This window comes from Myotis myotis, unplaced genomic scaffold (assembly GCF_014108235.1).
Source record: "Myotis myotis isolate mMyoMyo1 unplaced genomic scaffold, mMyoMyo1.p scaffold_m19_p_8, whole genome shotgun sequence".
NCBI lineage: Eukaryota > Metazoa > Chordata > Mammalia > Chiroptera > Vespertilionidae > Myotis > Myotis myotis.
Window position 1 is genome coordinate 8,818,651 of NW_023416390.1, and position 22,829 is coordinate 8,841,479.

The window sequence follows — 22,829 nt, forward strand, 5'->3', positions numbered from 1 at the left end:
TACACAGCAGAGGAAGGAAAATTGCAGAAGATAAACAATAGGTTCTACTTCAGTAGTGTTATTCCCATTTGAATAGAATGTGCATTCTCAACAGGGTATATTGCACCCAGATTGAAAATTGGTTTTTGGAGAGTGAAAAAATCAGATCTTCTGGCTGATGTCCAAGGGAGAGGGAGATGTGACTGTGGGAGACTGGTCAGGGGGATGCTGCATTGCTGGCTTTGAAGATGGAGGGAGGAGCACCAGCGAAGGAATGCGGACAGAATCCAAATCTGAGGGGATGCAGAGAGACTCCAGAATCTGAAAAAGGCAAGGAAACAGACCCTCCTCTGGAGCTTTCAGAAAGGAACGCAGCCCCCAACACCGTGATTGTAGGCCCATGAAATCTACATTGTGTTCTTTGAAGGCAGCAATAGAAAACGAATACACTCAGTTACCTCTCCTCTTTAATGAGAAGACTAGAATGATCTGCACCACAGGTGTTTTGTAAGCATTACGGTAAATAATCTGCACGAGGAGAATGGAGGGAGCACAGTGACTTGCCCTGGCCTTGCCAGTGTTCAAGTGGACAAGGATTGCCCTCCGAATGCACATTGCCCATGTTTAAGTTGCTGATAGACTTCTTTCTTTATGTCAGTAGTGATAACAGTCAAGTTTTACGCTGGCCCTGTCACGTTAAGGGGACTTTGTCAATTTCCCCTCAGGTTCACCGTGTATTGATTTTATATTGCAATGGTGGGAGGTTCCTTTTAGTACCTTCCATGTACCACCCACTCTTAGTTCCTCTCCCACATCTATTCTCCCCTCATGGTCTTGCCTGTCTTCTGCCCTGTCTGAGAAATGCCTGTAGCCTTGGCTGGTTGTGGGGGGGGGGGGTGGGGTTGTGGAAAGGTGGGGATCCAGGGAGCAGAGAGGAGAGATGGGCCAGCTGCCAGCGCCCCAGTGGGGGAGTGGGAGCCCCCGCGGGGCTGCCGTTCCATCGTTCCATCGTTCCATCGAGAGGCATTGCACATTAGAGCCGCCCTGGGCTGGGAAGAAGGAGCTCCGGGTATAGTTTTATTTTTAACTTAGGCAAAGTGTGTGTGTGTGTGTGTGTGTGTGTGTGTGTGTGTTTCTGTTCTTTTTTTCTTAAGTGACTAAGAAAATGTCTCCAGAAATGAGTCTCACAATGTCCCATCTCTGACTTGCCCCATGAAGTCATTTGGGTGGAGGCTGGTGCAGATGAAGTGAGAGCCACCGGTTTTTCTCTTCTTTGTCATCGGTTATTTTCACAGAGAACAGCTTCTGCATGGTCACAGGAAAAGAAACCAACAGAATCGTGTTCCTGCTACCCGAGTGCTAAAACATGTGCGCTTCCATATGTTACCTGTTAATCCTCCCAGCGTGGCTGTGAAATAGATATGATTAGTCTCATTTCCTGCTGAGGCAGGGGGTACCCTCCCAATATCACTATGAATAGATTAAGAGATATTATTACCCCCACTTACAGCAGAGGACCCCCGGCTCAGGGAGTGTGGCAGCTGCCCTGGGTTGGCTGGGGACTGCAGGGTGGCCGCTGACTGGGCTGCTGTAGCTGGTTGCCTAGGCAGGCAGGACTTCTCGTTTGAGACCACGATCCATACAAAACTTTCAGTCCCCAAGACCGATGCATTGGACTTTTCCTGTGAGCTCAGAGACACTCAGACGCTACAGTGCTATATTGAGCTAACAATGTCTTTATGTGGATGGTGGATAAATCACAAAGTTTATTTCTTGATTCTGACTTCCCAAGGGCCAGGGTATCCCCTTTCCTATATTAACTGTGTGGAATATTTGACATGAAAATAAAAGGGAAAAAGAAAACCACTAACATGTGTGAATGTCAAATGGAAGCCATTGCAATAGCTCACACATCATGTCCACTAGGCTAACTCCATGGTGAAGGAATCCATGTCAAACTGCAAGACTGTATTTGAGCGCCTACATTATGAAAGTTGCTTCCTTCTACACATTCCTAAGGCTTGTTATCATAGGAATCATACCCTTGACCATGTCTCAGGTACTCCTGCTAGTAAATGAAACATGTTCAGATATTTCATTAATATATGTAATCATCTAAAGTAGTATTTTACTAAGACAGTCTATAGGTGTTAGTAATTTCTTCTAAAATTTGCTCTACATTTCCTGGTAATTGTGACTAATTCAAAATTTGAAGATAGACTGAAAAATTTTCACCAATTACTTCTTAACCTTACTGCAAAGTCTTGATCAATATTATTGAAATGATGTACCTAATGGGAAAAAATATTAGTATTGGAAGTAAACTCACTACAAATGATTTTAATTCCCACTTCTTAATTGAAAGTTTTCTGGCCAATGCCAAATTTCTTTTATCTTTAGACAAAACTATATTTGGCCTAGTTTGTAGGCTAATTAGCATTAGGGTTTGTGTTTTTTCTCTCCATCACTTTCATGTGTTATTGCTTACTTAGTAATCCATGATGATCTCTGACCTCCTGACTCAGCAAAGCTCACTTCTAGGTCAGATGTCCATGACCTTGTGTGGATAGAGCATAGTCTGTTAGCAGCACATAAGGAAAACACCAAAGACAAATGGATGTGTTGTTTCTCTTCTGACAAGTTACTGTGAGCTCAAATCACGGCCAATGAAAATGATTTGATGACTCAGATAATTGCTACAGAAATTTTGATAAAAATCTATACTTTGCAAGAAAATAAGAGTATTTCATATGGAAAATAAATTATGGTTTATTTGGGGACAGCTTTTGCATTTGATTATAGATTACTTAAATTACTTTGCAAAAAGTAAAGAAATTAAGAAAGGAATGCTTATATCTATATATGTCTTAGTATTGAAAGTGCATTCTAATTTTCATGCTACATATGGGGTATATAGACATCTAAATTAAAGTCCAAATCCTATTTGGTTGATCATCAACTCTTCATGTTGATGACCAATTGAATAATGCTATAAATTTGGCTGTATTCTTTAAAAATGTTCATTATTTCCATCAAGATCAGTGATTCTTAGTGGTGGGTGGAAAGGAATGTAGTTTATAACAATATAATACTTTATCTCATAGCTCTGATTTTTTAAGTTACTGGACTTAATTTGACATTTCAAAAAACAGTATAGGAAAATAAGGAAGTTTTTATTACCAAAAGACTGAGAAACCCTGTTTTAGCTAATCAGCAGTTACAGAAAAGGTTGGTCAGTGGCAGAATTTTTGACAGAGAAGAAATAGAAGAAAATGGGTTATTCCGGTAAAGCAGGAATCGAGACATTCCAGGATGCAGAAGTGTGGGTATCCAAAAACCCGAGAGAGGCACACTCTTGGTGATGTTAAAAGGAGGAAGAAAAAAATACAGTGCCCAGAATAGTTCCTTGCACATAGTAGGTAGTCAATAGATAGTTTGGAGTGAATAAATGAACTCAGACCACCCAACATATCAAGCATTGATCTAATTTGCTTCTGATATAGCATACCAAGTAACACGAAGTCATTAGTAGGTCTTATGAGACACATAAGCTATGTGGGCCTCTGCTAGATGTTTTTGTTCATATCTAAATGAAGATAGGATCTCAGATACCGGTCTACCTCACTGACATATTCATCTCTAAGAAGCTAAAGGAAATTAAGGGAACTGTTATTTTGGATCTAATTTTAACCAAAAAGAGACTGGTTAGTGAAATAGAAGTGGAAGGAGATTTATCCTTTTATTCAATAAGTATTTTTGAATGTCTGCTATGTGCCAAGCAAGCACTTGGAAGATTGTGCCATGTCATCATAGCTTTTGTGATACTATGATGGATAGTAGGAGCAGATGATGGCTACGGCCAGATATGTATTACAGCCTCCTGGAGGAAAATTTCAACTATTCAGAGAAGTAGATGTGATTCTATCAACTGAGACTCTAAAAGAAGATGACTAAAGAAATGAGAAGCCCAGCCCTTTAGTTCAGATTAGGGCCGTTTCTATGTGCCCCCAGAGCTCCTCAAATCTTCTTTCTCAAATCCGATATCTTATGGGATCATAAGTGCCTTTGTACTCATCTCAATTTATATTGAAACTTTAAGCTTCAAGAGGGCAGTGCTGCATCTATCATGTTTATCTTTGTGTCCCAGCAAATAAGACAATACTTCGCACATAACTGATATATGCAATAAATTACACACACACACAAACACACACATGTCTAACAGACCACAATTTTTTGAATGATTAAAATTAGAGGTTTGAAAGTTCTAAAAAAAATGAAGAAAACAGAGTTGTAGTTACAAAGGGCATGTTCAAATTAACTGAAAATATAAAAGACCATTTAAAGAAGAATGCAAGGAGAGGCACATAACAAATACCAGAGAAAGAGATAATCCCATTAGAATGGTGTCCGGAAGCCTAGAGTCCAGAGTGAGCTGAAGTATGTGAAAAATGCTGAAAACAACAAAAAGGGACTTAAAAGCTGGCAAGGAACAATCCTCCAGAAAATGAAATTCTGCAGGAATGAATAAGCCGGACGGTGAAAACTGGAAAGCTCATGAGGTCAAGCGTATTGGTCCCATTTTTTGGATAATGACATAGTTATAATTCTTGTTAAGACTGAAATACTATTTTTATCATGTTTTTTATTGTAGATTTTTTTTTTAACTTTTGTATAAAATAAGAAACAGGAAAGGGATAGGACCTGTGATGGGAAAAAAACAAAGGACTTTTTATCTCTTCTTATTCTCGCCTTGTAATCAAGGACCATGATCTCCCACCTGGGAAGTGAACAAAATGTGAATATTAAGGAATTGTGGCCCACAGAGGCATAATGCTGGATCCTTAGCCCTTTGTCATGGGTAGGGCCTCCTGGCCCAGATTGTATCCACAGGCCTGAAAACCTTATACCTGTCACTCTCCCAATTCAGCCAGCCATCTGGGAATTTCAGCAAATGGAGAAATCCCCCAAACCTGATAAAAAAGAAAAACCATGAAATCCCAGTAACATTCTAGAATTAATTTGGAAACTTTTGAGAACATTTAAAATCATTAGGCAACAATAAGAAGTCAAGTAGGACCAAATGATTTTCCTTTTCTTTTTCTTTTTTTAAAATATATTTTATTGATTTTTTACAGAGAGGAAGGGAGAGAGATAGAGAGTTAGAAACATCGATGAGAGAGAAACATCAATCAGCTGCCTCCCGCACACCTCTCACTGGGGATGTGCCTACAACCCAGGTACATGCCCTTGACCGGAATCGAACCTGGGACCTTTCAGTCCACAGGCCGATGCTCTATCCACTGAGCCAAACCGGTTTCGGCATGATTTTCCTTTTCAATAAAGGAATTGAAATGGAAGACGAAAATGTAGTAGAGATGATGCATATGAGTTTCATCAAGGCAGTTTTCACAGTATCTCAAGATTTCATTGTGGATTTGATGGGAAAGTTGGGACTGAATAACTGAAGAGTTAAGTGGATTCACAATTAGGTTTGCATAACCAAACCCAGAGTGCTAAAGAATGGGTCCATGTGATCACAGAGGGCGATCTCTAGAAATCTACTTGTGTCTTATTCTAGACTAGAGGCCTCGTGCACGAAATTCGTGCGCTGGGGGGGGGGGGGGAGGTTACTTTAGCCCAGCCTGCCCTTCTCACAGTCCGGGAGCCCTCAGTGGATGTCCTACTGACGGCCAAAGTCCGGCAGCAGAGGCTCGGAGCAGGCGTCCTGTGTGTGTATGTGTGTGTGTGTATGTATGTGTCCACTGGGGGCCTGCCCCCAGCCACATTGGAGGCTCAGAGCAGGTGCTGTGTGTGTGTGTGTGTGTGTGTGTGTGTGTGTGTGTGTGTGTATGCTGGGGGTCTGCCCCCAGCCACACTTGGAGGCTTGGAGCAGGCGCCCCTCTGTGTTGATCTCTCAGGCTCCTGGCCTCCACTGCATGTTTTTCTCTCCCTTGAGCTATGGCCAGGGTGGGGTGCTGCCTGCAAGCTGCGCTTTCCTGCTCATGGATCACTGGATCACTTCAGAGACTGGGGGCAGGCCCTGCTGGGTGCTGCCTGTGGGGAACTTTCCTGCTCTGGGATCGCCATGGCAATCCCAGGAGCAGGCCCACCTAGGGGCCACCCACCCTCTGCACTTGTCTGCTCTGGGATCGCCATGGGATCCCAGCTGGCAGCAGGGCTTAGGTGGCACACGGGGGTCCCGGCTTGGGGCGGGGCTTAGGCACACAGGGCTTAGGCAGCACACGGGGGTCCCAGCTGGGGGTGGGGCTTAGGTGACGTGATCACGCCGCCTAAGCCCGGCTGCCCAGGGCCACACCCGGCCCGGATGGCGTCTGGCGCTGGCCAGCCCTGCCTGCAGTATGCAAATTAGCCGCCATCTTGGATGGCGGCTAATTTGCATATGGCGCTGATTAGCCCATGTGAAGCGTAGCGAAGGTACGGTCAATTACCCTTTTTGTCTTTTATTAGATAGGATTCCTCTTTATCAATGACTTGAACAATGATGAATTTGATGAAAATAATAGAAATAATAGACACCTGGAAAGCTCATGAGGTCAAAGTGTATAGGTCCCATTTTTTGGAAAATGACACAGTTCTAATTTTTGTCAAGACTGAAAGACTGAAGGCGATTGACTCCATTTTATCTAGAATTTACTCACAATTGCTCTTGTGCAAAAGAAGCCACATTGGGAACTCTTATGTGACAAACACTTATATTACTCTACATATATTTTATTCTTACAGCCATTCTATGCAGTTGACACTTCTATCTCTACTTTGTAAATGAATAAACCGCTGGAAGAGGGTTTAAATAACTTCCTCAAGATCACAGTTCTTAGGTGGCAGAGCTGAGATTCAAGCCCAGACTGTTCACTTAATGGCATAAGTTATATGAATGATACCCATCGATTTGTGAAAGACCAAGTGAAATGTACAGCTAAAGTGGAAAGTTATAGATTTGGTATTAAGAGAACTAATAGACTGGAAAATTCGGCCAAATTAATGAGGCAAAATTAATTGAGGCAGATATAAACTCATGCACTTAAGTTCCAAAAAAATATCAGTTGTAAACGGGAAGACTGGGGAAATAGGACTTACTTATAGGTCAGATGAGGAAGTCTTAAGGAGTTCCTTTACTGTAGGCTTTATATGGCTAATGTATAGTATGATCTGATTGTCAACAAAATGCAGCCTTAGGCCATAGAATGACTATATATATATACATATATACACGTATATGGACTTATGTAGGGTGAGAAGACTCAACACTTTGTATATGAGGAATGAGTGGACTCTCAAAAATAAAAAGTTCTGAAGGCCTGACAATACAAAATGAATGTCTTATCCACGAAATAGCGTAGGGATCTATGAAATCCTTTTGTGCTCTGACGTCCTGTGGTTCAGTGAATGATTTTGCACTAGAACAGAGAAAGCATACTTAGGGCAGATCTGTTTGGCAAGAGTGGTTAGATTCCTGGCGTTTCTGGAGGCAGAACTAAGAGCATTGCATGGGAAGTTGCAGGACGGCCATTGACTCCATTCTATGTAGAATGTACTCACAATTGCTCTTGTGCAGAAGAAGCCTCACTAGGAGGCAACGTGCCTCCACCACGGAATTTGTTCGAGCAGAAGCTGGATGGCCACTCAGTGAGGATGTTGGAGTAGAGATGGGCTCATAGTTCAGGAAGGTGGGAGACCACTGAGTCCTTTTGTAACTCCATGGTTCCCGAAGAGTGGAAAGTCACTAGACTCTCTCTGAAGCGAGCAGAGAGGGTGGACGTGAAGTTGTGACGAGGCTGCACCAGCTTGTAGGATGGTGGGCACGTTGAGGCCTAGAGATGCTTTCCATGGGAAGTAGATTGAGTTCTGAACCAAAGCAAACACAAAAAAGCTCAGTTATAAGATTCTGGTTTGTGCCTTCCTGGTGACAGTTTCTTTAGATTTTGCCTCAAATGGTCGGTGACAACAAAGCCATCCATACATCAGACCTTTCCGGCCCCGCCCATAAGCAAGCTCTTCCGGAACTCTCTCAGATTCCTAGGCACAAAAGCCCCAAGGGGATAACTCAGGTCTGGGAATCTGCCAGACATCAGCGAGACCTCACATGGTTTGTTTCCATTTCAAACTTTCAGACAAGGCATGACTCAGACAGAAGGAGAGCACTCTAGATGCTCCATGGGGGACTCACACACTGAGGGAAACGACACACCTCATTGTCTCCCTTCTGGAGTCCTGGAGTTAGGAGGATTGTAAGTGAGTCCCCCCTCCAGTACCCCATCCAGCTTCCGCCTGAACAAATTCTGTGACTCACTGCTCCTAAGACAGGTCCTGCTGCCTAGAGACACCAGACGTAATGGGAAGCAAGGGAGGGGAACATGGGAGCGCAGGCAAAGGGAAGGGTGAACAAGAATACGGAAATGGTCTGGGGATGTGTGTTCCACAGTGACTGTCCTCATTGGGAAGATGAGAGGAACATTTAAAACACTGACATAACATTCTCCTTCTTCCCATTGATAATTTTCCTGGCCCACGTGGCTCTCTGCCAAGCCATCTTTCCATTTCTGATTCTAATTCTCATGAATGCTAAGATTGCTCAATTGGAATGAACCCACTAAGTAGTTTTTAGGCGATTGCCTTTATTAGCATTGAACCTAAATGGTGGCAGCAGACTAGTGGAATGGCATAGCTTGGGAGTCAGTGTCAGAGGTCTGAGCCCCTGCCTTGCCGTTGTCTGGCTCTGGGACCCTGGGCTTGGCCTCAACTTCTGTCATCCTAGTTCCCCCATCTATACAAATAGAGATAGTAATACCTCCCTTGTGAGGACTCAGGGAAACAGACAGATAGAGATAAAACCACCCAGCATAGTCCTGAGGGGATTTTGTTTTGCTTACTATTGTATCTCCAAAACCTAGGACAGTGGAGCTGCTTTATTTATTTTTTATTTTTTTAAAAATATATTTTATTAAGACATTGGGGGATAGGGGAGGCTATGGGACTGTCTAGGGCGGGGGGATAAAATGGACACATATGTAATACCCTTTGTAATACTTTAAGCAATAAAAAAATATATATATATATATATTATTGATTTTTTTACAGGGAGGAAGGGAGAGGGATAGAGAGTTAGAAACATCGATGAGAGAGAAACATCGACCAGCTGCCTCCTGCACACCCCCTACTGGGAATGTGCCCACAACCAAGGTACATGCCCTTGACCGGAATCGAACCTGGGACCCTTGAGTCCGCAGGCCGACGCTCTATCCACTGAGCCAAACCGGTTAGGGCAGTGGAGCTGCTTTAAGCATTGGTTAAATTAACAATGAATGAATGAATGAATGAATGAATGAATGAATGAATGAATATGCTCAATATATCATAGCTCTTGCTAAAGGGATGGCAGTGTTATCAGACATGAGACTCTTTGTAAAACAATAGGCTGATTATTCAGTGGCGTAAAGGACAATACTTTGTCCTAGCTACATTCCCACCCCCACCCCCAGCCCCCACCCCCTGCCATCAAGTAGGTAGCTTTAGGATTTTTAAAAAGCTAAACTAAAATAGTGACCATTATGTAGTCTTTGTATTGTTTCCTCAGTCCTTACCCTGTGTTTCCCATGAGGTATCTAGCATGGTCTCATTTTGTCTAGCCATATTGCTTGAAAGTTTGAAATGAAAAAATAGTGAAGTAAACCAGTCAGAGAAAGGTAAGTACCACATGATCTCACTCATATATGGAATCTAATGAACAAAATGAACTGATGAATAAAATAGAACTAGAGACATAGAAGCATGGAACAGACTGTGGAATCTGAGGGAAGGTGGGAGTGGAGGGCGGGAGGGGAGTGATTAATCAGAGAACTTCTGTGCACATATGCATAACCCATGGATACAGACCATAGAGTGGTGAAGGCCTGGGAGGGGCAGTTACAGGATGAAGGGGGTGAATAGGAAAAAAATTCACAAACAAAGGGAACATCTGTAATATTTTAAAAATAAAGATAAATATAAAAAAAAGAAAAACAAGTTAGCCATTCAGAAATAGATTTTTTAAGTAGATTAATTTTCAAAGACATTTTCCCTCACTAATACTTCCTCATTTTTTTTAAAGGAGCATTTAGTAAAACAACAAGAGTATCTTTTCAGTTTCTGGTTGTCTCTATTTCAAGACTGAGTTTGGTAATTGTATAATATTAGCTGCTGGTCAATGCCCAGGATGTAAAACCAGGTAAAAATAAAACCAAATGAAAACTTCAGTGTAATTTATGAGTTGCTTTCCTAGAGCTCAGTGAAACTCAGGTACTTGGTTTTATTTGTTTTGGAGCCTCTGATATCAGGCAGATTATAGCATGTTTTTGCAAAACTGAAAGGACAAAGAATCAAGTTGCATCAAGTTGAAATGGTTAAAAAAAAAGATCCATTTTCGATTCAGCATTTCAAGAGTAAAAGAAAGTCAGAGCCTTGTAAGCAGCAATGAGAGTGGCTAAGGCAAAAACTGGGGTGTGGTGGGGGTGAGAAGGAACTCCCCCACTGCTAAAAGGAAAACGAAACAAGGGCGTTATCTCTTTGCTTCATTGCGAACAGGACAAGCGTATAATTGAAACCACACCATGTAACACCTTTCACATACTGCCTTCTGATGTCAGCTAACTGCTTACTGCCTGCTAATCTTATCTCCCGTCGATCTCGTACTGCATTATAATTAGCTGCACACACTGCATGGAGCCAGGGCACACAGTGCACTCCCAATAAATATTTCTTGACTGACTGCACGATGCAGGTAGGTTTTCTTTCTGGCCTCACACGTGACTTGTTTCTGCCAGAGAGGTTTCAGCTTTGCTCTTCCTCTTCCCTGGAATGCCATTCCCATCACTGCCTCAGAGCAACGGAAAAGGACACTTCCTCTCAGAACCCACCCTGATTAAAACCATCTCCCCTCTTTAGAAGCTCCTTTTATAGACATGGTTGGAGTCATTTCACCATGATTTGTTTAAGATTCAGTCAATGGCCTTCTTATTTCTCTTGGTTCTGACACACCCCGTGCCCACGATATACACTCCTAAGAATAGGCATGTACACAATGGAATGTTACTCGGCCATAAAAAAGAATGAAATCTTACCACTGGGGACAGCGTGGATGAACCGAGAGGGTATTATGCTAAGTGAAATAAGCCAGACAAAGACAAGCACCATATAACTTCACTTACTAAAAAACAAAATGTATGGACAAGCAAAGCAAACAAACCCCAACCTACCATATGGCTCAATGTCCAGAGAACATTTCGATGGTTGCCAGAGGGGAGAAGGGTTGGGTGGCTGGGTGAGAGAGGGGAGGGATTAAGAAGCACGGTAAGGATGTAAAGGACAGCATAGTGACTCAGTAACATTGTAGTCCCTCTGCATGGAGTCAGATGGGCACTGGACTTACCATGGGAGATCACTTCTTAAGTTACATCAATGTCTAACCCCTGTGTGGTATACCCGAAACTAACATAATATTGTATGTCAACTTTAATTGAAAAATTTTTTTTAATTATGAAAAAAATTAATTAAAAGAAAGACAGAATAGGCATTGAGTTTTACTTCCCGTAGGGACACATACACGGATGTCCCTCCACATGCGGTGTCCAGCCCACAGGGAGCACACTGACTCACAGACGTGCTGCAGCAGGATGACGAGATGTTTAGCATTCGTAAACAGTCAGATAGCACTGCTGGCTTGTCTCTTATCAGCCTGCCAAGAACGGTATTCATGGGATCCAGGCTGTGAGAGATGGATCTTTTATATCAACAAGTGATCAAAACCTAATACATTTACACCTCAGAACTGCTTCCAGGTAAATTGGGTGACTAACAGAAAGTCTTCCAGAGGGAAGTAATCTATGGCGTTATATTTATTTGAGAAGCCTGTGCAATATTTGTAGGGAAATAGTTTTGATTTATTCGATCTTTGAAGGAGATTAAACGACATATCGCTAAGGCTTATAGGCCATCCTGAGCACTTGATACTTTCCGAACGCCCCACAGTGTGAGTGGAGCCATAGGCAGGTTGGAGCTCAGTGCGAAGTAGGGGCTGGGGGTCTGCTCCTGGGCCTTTTCTGCTGTAAGTTAAGGAGAAGGCAACCAGGCCAGGAGAAGGCTGGCTGAGACCCGTCGCACGCACATGGCGTCCACAGCAATAAAGATCCATATAAAGGCGAGATTAGTGGTTAAATGTGTTTAGCATCGGGTTGGAAACCAATTATTTTTTGTTTTCTCATACTCCATGGAAAAGATAAAATTTCAGTCTTTTCTGTTTTGAACAAAGCATAGGCTAGTCCAGTGATTGGGTTCTCCTTAATGCAATGAAGGCTCTGCATTAAGAAATAAAATAAGTAGAAGAAGTTGGGGAAGTTACCTGGTTAAAGATAAGGGTACATGGGGCCTAACGCAGGAAGATGTGGGGGGCTTCGGGGCTCGTGATTAGACCTTGACTCTGAGAATGACTAAACCTTGCAGGGCCGGAGACACGGGGGAGGGGGAGAAGGAGGGTTGGAGTGGGTGTAGACCCGTGGCTAGGACAGCATTTGACAGTGCTGGTTATAAATGGTGGCATTTAGAATGGGACCCCAGTACTAGGTGTTGAAAACAGGAGAATAAATTATTAAAGACTCGTTGCAACCAAGAAAGGAAAAATAAAATGGGAGGACATTTATTCCTCTTTTCCCAGATGTCTTTATTGAACATTTAATTGCCAAAGGGATTCTACTAGGTACTTTGGAAAAGGGAAAGAAGCAGTGGAATTTATCAGAGACAGGCTTTTGGAAAGAAAGGAATTATTTTTGTAATTTAGTAAGTCTATTAATATCTTGTATATTTGAAGCCTTTTAAAGTATTTCTTCATTTCCCCCAAACAGCATATTTCAGGTGGCAAATTTCATTTTGTATTACAGTAAGAAATTGAAATGAAATTCACTTAAGATAGTAAATATGACCTCTCGAATTTTGAACATGTCATAAAATGGTCGAAATGAGTTTTTATTATCTGTGATTGCATTAGAATAAACTCAAGGACATGAAAGTCATATTAATTCTCTCTCTACCCGTCTTGATCCCATTACCTGAAATCAGAATGTGTGAAGAGACTTCATCGTTTGTAGGTGGTTCTCTTAGTAGCTGCAGAACTTCCTTTGAGCTTTGTTCTTTCTATGTGGTAGCTGTGTATTGTCTCCCAGAGGCCAGCACCTTCGCTATGAAGTGGGTCACTACGACACTGATCAGATCCGGGAGCCACAGGCAGGAACCTGGGACCTGGCATGGGTTTCCGAGCTGGTCTGCAGGGAAGAGGGGTCATGGTTTTGCATGAACTTTGCTTGCACCCGATAAGTTTTAAGACCATGGGGAACCAATGACCCTGTGGACACAGGCCCCTGAGAGTGTCTACCCCCCCAGGCAAGGCCGCAGTCGGGTGTGGCGGTGGGGAGAGCAGAGCACTGCCGTCGGAGGGTTATCTGTGCTCAGGGTTTTGTGTCCAGGGCCACCTCCATCACTGCCCAGGCGCAGGCCCATCAGTCTCAAGGCTTAGTTTCCCAGCTACAGTATGAGTGAGGATGGTGGGCAGGCAGCCCCACAGTCTGTGGAGAATCTAAGGATTCTGTTGCCGCACTTTCTGCGTGTCAAGCACTGTGTGAATCGCTTTGCAGGTGTGAACTCCTGTCATCCTCATTACCACCTGATGCAGTGGTTAACTGTGATTGCTCTGATTTTACTGAGGAGGAAACGAAGGCATGGAAGGAAGGGTTGAGTAACTTGCTCAAATCCCCAAAGGAGTAAGAGGCCAAGTTGGGATTTAAAGTTGGTTAGATTGTAATTACTTATTTTCTATCATATAAGATAAGGGGGATCTAAGTAGCAGAAAATAGGCAGTGTTTCCTTTTTGCCATCATGTAAGGGCCCACGATACTATGGCTTTTGAAAGAGGCACCTTAGTTAAAACAGATGCTATAGGGACTTCCTGACTGACTTTGCCCATGAGTGGTTAGTGAGATGGGGACCAAGCAAGCCTTACCCTACAGAGAAATACCGCCTAAGAACATGTTGAACTTACATGTTAGTTTTTAAAACATCAGTGTCACAACCAGTTTGGCTCAGTGGATAGAGCGTCGGCCTGCGGACTCAAGGGTCTCAGTTTTGATTCCAGTCGAGTACCTTGGTTTCAGGCACATCCCCAGTAGGGGGTGTGCAGGAAGCAGCTGATCAATGTTTCTCTCTCATCAATGTTTCTAACTCTCTATCCCTCTCCCTTCCTCTCTGTAAAAAAACAATAAAATATATTTTTTAAAAAACACACACAAAACAAAACAGAAAATAAATGACATATATAGGACTAACTTGCCAACAGGTAGAGGAGGCACAACAGATAAGAAAACCTTCTCCATTCTGCCCCTCAATAGTTATCCCACCCCCATGCTCCGCACACTAGCTGTTCAGTGACAGAGACTGGACACTTCACCATGAGAACTTCATTCCTTTGAGTGACAGCATGATCCCGAACACAATGTCTACACCCCTGGACATGGTAGGACATTATCCATTTAGTGCAAAACCAGCCAGCGGATACTTGCAGGCAAGTCCAGCCAGGAACAGGTTTCGGAAGAGTGAGCCTCGGGGTGCCGTGCTCGGAATGTTTGCTAATTGCGATGCCTGTGCTGTTGTCACCGGAAGATTACAGGCCCTCAGCCAAGACCACACTCAGAGAGTGACCTTTGGAATGGCGACTGCAGTCCCAGCCTGCACTATCTCAGCCTCTGGGGCAGTCGATGTAAAGGTTGCAAACTCATTCTTAAAACCTGGCTTTCCCAGGATAAGAAGAAGAGCTGGGCCTTCACTGACGGGCCTGCAGACAGAAGCCCTGGCAGTTTTACAAAAAGGTTTCCCTGAAGGTGAGCCCCTGAGGCCAGCAGCTGGTTGCTCAGCCACACCCAGGATCCTGCCACCGATCCAGGTGCCCGACTCCGTCTGCGTCACTTCTGAGATGACTGACTGGTCACAGTACATGCAGGTTGATAAAGGAGGCCAGCTGGGGAGCAAGGCGGATTTGCCTGTTGGGAAAGCCCGTAGCCGGGCCGTGCACTGGGAACCCTGACTTGAAGCTCCCGGAAACCTGAAACAGTGAGTTGAGGTTAATTTTGTTGGAAAATCTTAGGCGGCACAGTAGGGGGTGGGCAAGAGGCAGGCGGGGGCTGGCTGCAGAGCTCTCTGTCGCTGGATGCCCAGGCTCTGCCTCATCCCCTAGCATTGCTTTCCTTGTGTGAATTAGTACATCATAGGCTGTTTGCAGTCAGCAGCGCCAGTGGCATTTCAAGGAAGCAGGAAGGACCCGGCCGCTCTGCTGCTTTGAGAAAATCATTAAATGTTTTCCAGGAGACTCCCAGCTTAATGACTTAGGAATGCCGGGAGCTTGTTGAAGCCAGAATGTGCTCTGAAGAGATGAGGGCTTCCTCTAACTCGTGTTTACTCCGTAACAAATGAGCCACCTTCCCCAGAGCTGGCTCTGGACGTGGCGCCTCTGTCTGCCAGGTTTTCTCAGGATGGTTCCTGGCCAGTCCATCGATTCATTGCAGAACCACAATGCATGTTCTCTTTGGAGATGAATGTGCAGCGCTATCCTTAAAAAGAAGCTACAAAAAGTTTTTTAAAGCAGACAGCTCCCCCACACACACACACCCACCACCTCGAGCCTGCCTCTAACCTGAGCTGTACCAGGTGTACAATGAGACTTGCAAGTTGGGCAAATCACAGCCCCAGTGTTGCTCTGCCCAGAACCTTGAGCCGGGTCCATTCCAACTCTCGTTTCCTCAGTCCCTTCTGTGTTTTCCTGTACATGTCTGTCTCCATCCGACCATATGAGCTCCTTTGGGGGCAAGAGCTCTGGACCAGGAGGTCCAGCTCAGCCCTCAGTTTAGCATCTTTCTAGCTGTGGGACTTGGGTAAGTACTTAGCTATCTGTGTTTCCATTTCTTTTTCTATAAAATGAGGATAATGAACTTTCTAGGGTGATAAGGAGAATTAAATGAGTTATTACATGGAAAGGGCTTCGAGCAGTGCGGGTATACAGTAAGAGTTCAGTAAGTGTTATTTTGTAACCATTGCCAGAATTCCCCAGAGAGCCTGGCCCGTTGTGGCTGTTCAGTAACTGAATGTCAGGTCAGAGGAAAAAGCATTGCCCTTTCCGTAGGAATTGCCCGGAGCTAGCTGGGAGGTGGGGGAGGGAAAGAAGGAAGGGGTCGGCATGATACTCCTTTTTCAGCGTCTGGGGACTATGTGGTGAGATGCAAGCAGAACTGTGCTTGGTCTTTTGTCTGGACCCCTCTGGGACTTGGGATTTGCTCAGCGTGGGGGGGGGGGGGGATGAGGGGGGGGGGTCTGCCAGCCTGTTATGGTGTGCTTGTAGAGGGTGGGATTTATTCTCCTGAACCTCACAACGTGACCACTTCACCTTTCCCGAGACATGTCTAAGGATGGCTCTGTTTTAGAGACTTGAGCTGACATCATAGCATCTTCAAAGAACCCAGCATAATTGAATTGCTGATACAAGTGGCTACTTGCCCCAGGCCCGGGTCGCCCCCATCTCTATGGAAACACATGTTTGCTTGAAAGCCTGGCCATCAGAAGCAGAGTCAGTGTCAGGTCACTTAAAAAAAAAAAAAGACACTTATTTATATTCTCAAACCGTCAGAGACCTACAAAATAAAATAATTTCAAATGACATAGAAAAGTCATGCCATGGATGAATGCGAATGGAGCCTCCACACGCCCTCCCCTCTGCGCTCGGGGTGAGATCCATGCATTTATTTTCGCTGTCCTTTGCTCTTTCGCTCCCATTTGCATTCTGCTGCCGTGGGGAGCTGGTTTGTCACTTTATGCAAAAATGGTTAATCTTCATTCATACGCATTTGGCAGCACTAAGATGGAAAATTCAAAGCGGGCCTGCCCTGGTGTGCTCCATGCTGCTCTCGGCCTCCGTGTGCGGCACACACAAGGGCGTCCAGTCGGAGGGCCGTGCCTCCCGCGCCGCACTTAGAGCTGTGAGTGAAGACTGGCTCCCAGGAAGGTCTGAAGCCGCATCAGCACATCTTGCCCTAGATGTGCTCCAGTGATATTCTTAGTGATTGCGAGCTTTTATCTGGCCCTGGAAGCAGGCCTTTTCAAAAGAGTATTGACTGTTAATGACCTGTTTAAATAAAACATTCCATTTTCTTTCTCCCCCCACAAAGGACTTAGTAGGCAGTGACATTTCCAATCCAAAAGCTAACCCTGCTTTTCTAAAGAGGCAGAGCCAGGGCTTTCAAATGTGAAATTTTTGCCTGACATTTGCCCTTAAAATGCTTTTCAGTGAAGTTGTTCTAACAGTGGGTTTGGTGCATTGAATTGTCTTTGAATAAATATGCAACCTTGAGATTTCCCTCCCCAACTAAACAAAAAAGTTTAGGTACATATCTTCACGTGAAAACCGTATTGCAGGCATCATTCCGTGTTTCATTGCTTATGTGTCCTCATTCCTAATTAAAACAACTTCCCTCTGAGGAGCAGGCACTGCACAGGAACTTTATTGAACCGGGAATTCAGCCCCAGAAGAGAGAGCTAGAGCACTTGGAATATGAGACCTCAGTGCTTAAGACCAGATAAGGAACAGCAAAGGAGTAGAGGGAAAGGGCAGAGGGGATCAAAGAGGAGAGAGATTAGGCAATGAAAAAGTTAAGCAGCAGAAAACCTACGTAATGGTAAATTTAGACAAAGTCCCGCTTTCATAGAAGGACACTCTCTCTCAGCTGACATGCCAGCACCCATGGTGGTGCTAGGGGACAGGACACTTCGTCCTTGGCCCGTTTCAAGGTGATCCTACAGATGCCAACATAAAAAACAGCCAGACCTGAAGAGAATTTGTATGAGTTTATTTGAGCCAAACTGACAACAATGGCCGGGAAGCCAAATCTCAAGGGCTTGAAGAAATGCTCCATCCAGAGAAAGGCAGTTTTACTGCTTCCTTTCCGCATTAGAATGAAAGGAAGAGGCGTAAGGAGGGGGCTACATGAAATGCATTGGTGGGGATGGGGGAGGTGGGAGAAAGCAGAGCATGGACATCTCCAGGAGTGGATGAAGAGGAAACCCGGGAGACACACACGCTGTTCACACTGGTGGCTGCAGGATAGTTAGCCATTAACCTTTACAGCACATAGAGATGGAATTCGGGAACAAGATAACAGTGAGATCTCCGCTCTGGGTGCAGTAGGTGTGCCCTGAGGGGTCTGGAGCAGGGATTACTAGGGCATTCCAACGGGGATTATCTTAGATGCCCGAAGACCTTAGGCAGGCTCACTTCATGTAAAGCTTGGCCTTTGTCAGGGAAGCTACAGGCCTAGGACGTGACCACGCGCCATGACCCGCTTTTGGTTAGGAACGTCATGTTCAGGCTGGCCTATGCGGTAACCTTTGGTCTCCAAGTTTGTAAGGCTCACCAGGCGCGCTCCTGCCCCCCCGCCCCCCCCCCCCCCCCCCAGCCTGTCAGGTTTAGTATGTGGCCTCTTTTTTGTCCACACAGAGAAATAGCCTAGTACATTGGAGACAACACCCACATCTTTCATTTTTTTAAGTTGAATTTTCAGCCTTTTGCTACCCTAGTTGCCTGGCACATTATAAGTGCTCCATACGTGTGGCAATTGTTATTTTAAATCATTATTTTAAAATGTTTTCTTGTGTATTTCCTCTGGTTTCACAATTCAATTCAAGTAAAGTGATGTCATACCTGAGAACACGAAAGCGAATCTAAGAGCAGTAATAGTTTCCAGAGAAATAAAAGTGAAACTTTATCGCCACCTGCATAATAAAACACCAGGAAAAACAGTCATCGGGAAGTCATCAAGCAATTTGGCATTTCAGTACATTGTCTTAACTTTTTTATATTTAAATGATTGCAAGAGAAATATCAATTTATATCTTTTTTAAACTGTTAATCAGATTGTCATATATATAACACTTCACTGAATTGTATTCATTAGAAATGGTGAAATAAACATATTTGCCAGAATTGGTATTATTCAGTTTTAGGTTTTATAAAGAATATTTGTCTTTGTCATAGACTAATAGATTTTATGACTGGCATTAATGCATATTAAGTAAAATATTTGCATAATGAGTAGCTCAGTTTGCATAACTTTGAGCATGAAGTGATTGGTGGCAGCCGTATTTGTGGTGTATTAATTTTCCACTGGAGAAGTGTATAGATGATATATCGGTGATAAATGGTGAAAATCTTTTCTTTGGAATTGATTTTTTTTCTAATATGTTTTTGATGATGGAAGATATATATCTAGAAAGAGCAGATTAATCTGTTATTTCATAAATAAAATTTCAGTCAATTTTCTTGATCTTTATTTTTCTCTAGGATATATATATATATATTAGATGACAGCTATATATGTTGGTAATGTTATTACTGAAAAATAAAGTATAATTTAGAGGAAAAATATTTCAAATAATACCTAAGCTATTGAAATGTTGCATGAGTCTCAGAACTTACATTTCTGGTTATTTAATTGTATATGGATTTTTTTATATGCCTGGAACATGTATCGTGGATTTGAATAGCTGGGCCTCAGTAATTGGTTCGTTCCAAGAACAGTTTTAAGCGATAATAGGGATTAGAAACCACATTCTTTCCCAAGAAGCCAGAAGTCCCTTCTTGTGGACCTGCAGCTCTTGCGATCGAGCTCTGTTGGGATATGGGCATCACCCATGTCCAGGAGTGACGTAGTGACACACTGTCACCTGTGGTGAACCAAGCATGATGGGAGGGAAGTAGGAGTTCTGTTGGGCCCGAACATCTGTCATGCACAGCGTTACAGGTTTCTCGGGTTAACCCAGCGTCTGCGACTCTGCGGACTGGAGTTTCAAGTTGCTGAACTTTGGGCCTGTCGGTTGGGAAGGTGACAATATGTTTCCTAGAGGCAGAGTTCCTTAACTGTCTAATGGTTAAGATTCAGGCTGAGTTGCTCTGACTGTCCCGATATAGTTCATGGTAGACAACAGAATCCCAAGAGTAGGGGCACAGCACAGGTTCACACACAGGTTCATTGTCACGGGGAGAGGCTCCAGAGACGTAAGGAGCACGCAGCGCTGTGCCGGTGCGAGGGGCGCTTTTGAGTCTTCTTGAGGGGCTAGCGCCCACACAGGGCCACAGTCCCCAGCAAGCCCCTTCGGCACACTGCAGATCAACCCCTCCTGTGCCATAGTTTCCCTAGCATTTGTCCTGACTAGTAGCACCCAATTGGACTGTCTAGTCACTTAACTTCCTAATTCTTTAAAGCAAACCCAGTGTACATTTTTTTTTTACATTAAAATTCTTCATCTAGTGTCCACAGCTGGGGCGGATTTCCCAGGCCTCTGTGTTCCCGCCTGCAGGAAGCCTCGACTGCAGAGGGCATTGGAGGTCACGGGGAGGTGGGGCCTGGAGAAGCAGCCCTCCACGCAGGAGAAGAACATTTAAGGGAGTAAAATGAGCAAAGAACAGCTCCTAAAATTAGTTTTTATCTTATCTTCCCTGTAATAGCCTCATCCTACCCTCATAGCCAGCATTTTCCTTCCACACAAAAAATAATGTTGTAATTAATCTTACTGGCATCAGTGCCAAAAAAGAGCTTGCCCTGAGTCAGACTTTGAGGTTAAAGAGAAAGGGAATTGCCAAGGAAATATATGTATATTCCTATGGATAATATACGTATACACACCTTGTTTTGCCCTATGAATATAGCTCACCATTCAGTCCCTCCACTTCCTCAGACCTCAGAAATTCTCCCTGATTCTTCTGTGGATTAAAACACTCTAGCTTTAGAAAACGCCGCACACCCAAATCCTAGACATCAAAGCAAAAAAAACCCAAACAAACCAAAAACCACAAAACTTCTCTCAGTTTTCACCTATAAAAGCAAGATTAGATGTCTCCAAAAGATTTAGCTAATCTAGTCTAATGAAAGGAATGTGACTCACAGATCCATCCTAAGAAATAGCGCCAAATCTCGCCATCACCTCTTCGAACCTTTATAGTTCATAGGTTTAACCTGTATCTCTCTCTCTCTCATTTGTTCCCTTCCTCCTTCCATCCTTCTCTCCCTTCCTCCCCCATCTTTATTCTCTTGCACACCCACATATACTATAATACACAGAAAAACACCAAAAATATAAACTGTATACATGATGCCTAAACTCCCATGTGAAGAAGAAAATCAACCACCCACAAGTCATTGAACAGCAGGACTGGAGGCCGACTTGTGGGCAGTGTGATGACTGACCAGAGGCTTTGCCTCTCCTGTGTGGCTTATAAACAGAAACACCTGGGTACTTGTCCCTGTGCCCCGTGTCATCTCTGTTCACTGATACAGATGATCAGGAATTAATCCTCTTGGCTTTTACTAGTAACTCTCAGGGGCAGGAATAAATGAGGATGAAGTTCCGCTATTCCTTGCCAGCTCGTGTTATTTACCTTCTCCCATATGTCAAGTCAGAGGATATGAAATGTACCATTTGGGAGTTATTTACAAGGGAGGTGTGTTTAATGGGATGGGCACCCTTAGCAGAGCGTATGGGAAGGAGCTGCCTTCATGGGGATCGGGTATGCAGTTCTCTCCTGCCACCGTGCCCATGTGTATGTCTGTCAGTGGCTCTATCATGTGGAAAATTATAAAAAGAAAATCTTACTGCTTCTAATAGTTGGTAATATGTAATAGTATATCTATAAGGATTCCTATTTGAGTGTTACTAGCGTTAAGATTATATATTGCCAAGCTTTCATCCTAAAATCAACAAAAAGTAATGAATCGGAATTTATAGTTTATTTAAGATCTAGTTTTAGAAGAAAATGATGAGGCCCTGGCAGGTGTGGCTCAATTGGTTGGAGCGCTGTTCGTGCACCAAAAGGCTGCCAGTTTGATTCCTGGTCAGGGTAAATGCCCAGATTGTGGGTTCAGTCCGCGATGGGATGCAACCGATTGATGTTTCTCTTTCACATGGATGTTTCTCTCTCTCCTTTCTTCTCTCTAAAATCAATAAATATGTCCTCGGGTGAGGATTAGAAAGGAAGGAAGGGATAGGGATAAATCCAAGAATTTTTGCAAGTTATCCCTAAAATGTATCAACTCTAGATACACTCTTTGTCAAAAGACAAAAAGAATATAGGAAAGCGTTTCCATGGTTCTTGATTTACAAAAAGCGTAAGTATGCAAGTAGGTGGTATATTGATATCTTAGCCTGTCTAGCTGCTAATCTGAACCAATATGTTCACTCATTTTAAGTCATTTATATGCTATTTCAAAAAGAGATCGAAACTGTTAAAGACTTAAGACCTAGCTTCCATCATAACAGTGCACGACTTAGAGCAGATGAGAAGAGAACACCTGAGCTCGATGTTAAGAATAGACATCTCAGCACCGGCCCCTTCCCAGAGAATATTGGACACCTAAGGCAGGAAACTAAGAGTTAGGGAAACAGAAGGATTATGGGCAGTTGTAAGGGTCCATTTGAAACTCAGGAGCATGAATTTATGGTCATTAAAAATATGGTAGCCCTAGCCAGTTTGGCTTAGTGGATAGAGTGTTGACCTGCAGACTGAAGGGTCCCAGGTTCGATTCTGGCCAAGGGCACATGCTTGGGTTGCGGGCTCGATCCCCAGTGGGGGGTGTGCAGGAGGCAGCCAATCAATGATTCTCTCTCATCATTGATGTTTCTATCTCTCTCTCTCCCTCTCCCTTCCTTTCTGAAATCAATAAAAATATATTTTTAAAAAAAATATGGTAAAGGTATGGATGTTCATGATATGT

The 22,829-nt window shown here is 43.7% G+C and overlaps 1 protein-coding gene across 6 annotated transcripts in view; it reads left to right on the forward strand.

Moving 5' to 3' along the window:
• Window positions 1-22,829, forward strand: part of SPATS2L (spermatogenesis associated serine rich 2 like) — a 146,112-nt gene that overhangs the window by 52,248 nt on the left and 71,035 nt on the right. The window contains exon 1 of one of the 6 annotated variants that reach the window (XM_036319017.1): window positions 14,772-15,129. The exons of the other annotated variants lie outside the window; for them this stretch is intronic. The gene's annotated coding sequence lies outside the window, so the exon portion shown is untranslated. Of the gene's footprint in view, window positions 1-14,771; window positions 15,130-22,829 lie in introns of those variants that run through there. 6 annotated transcript variants of the gene reach the window in all.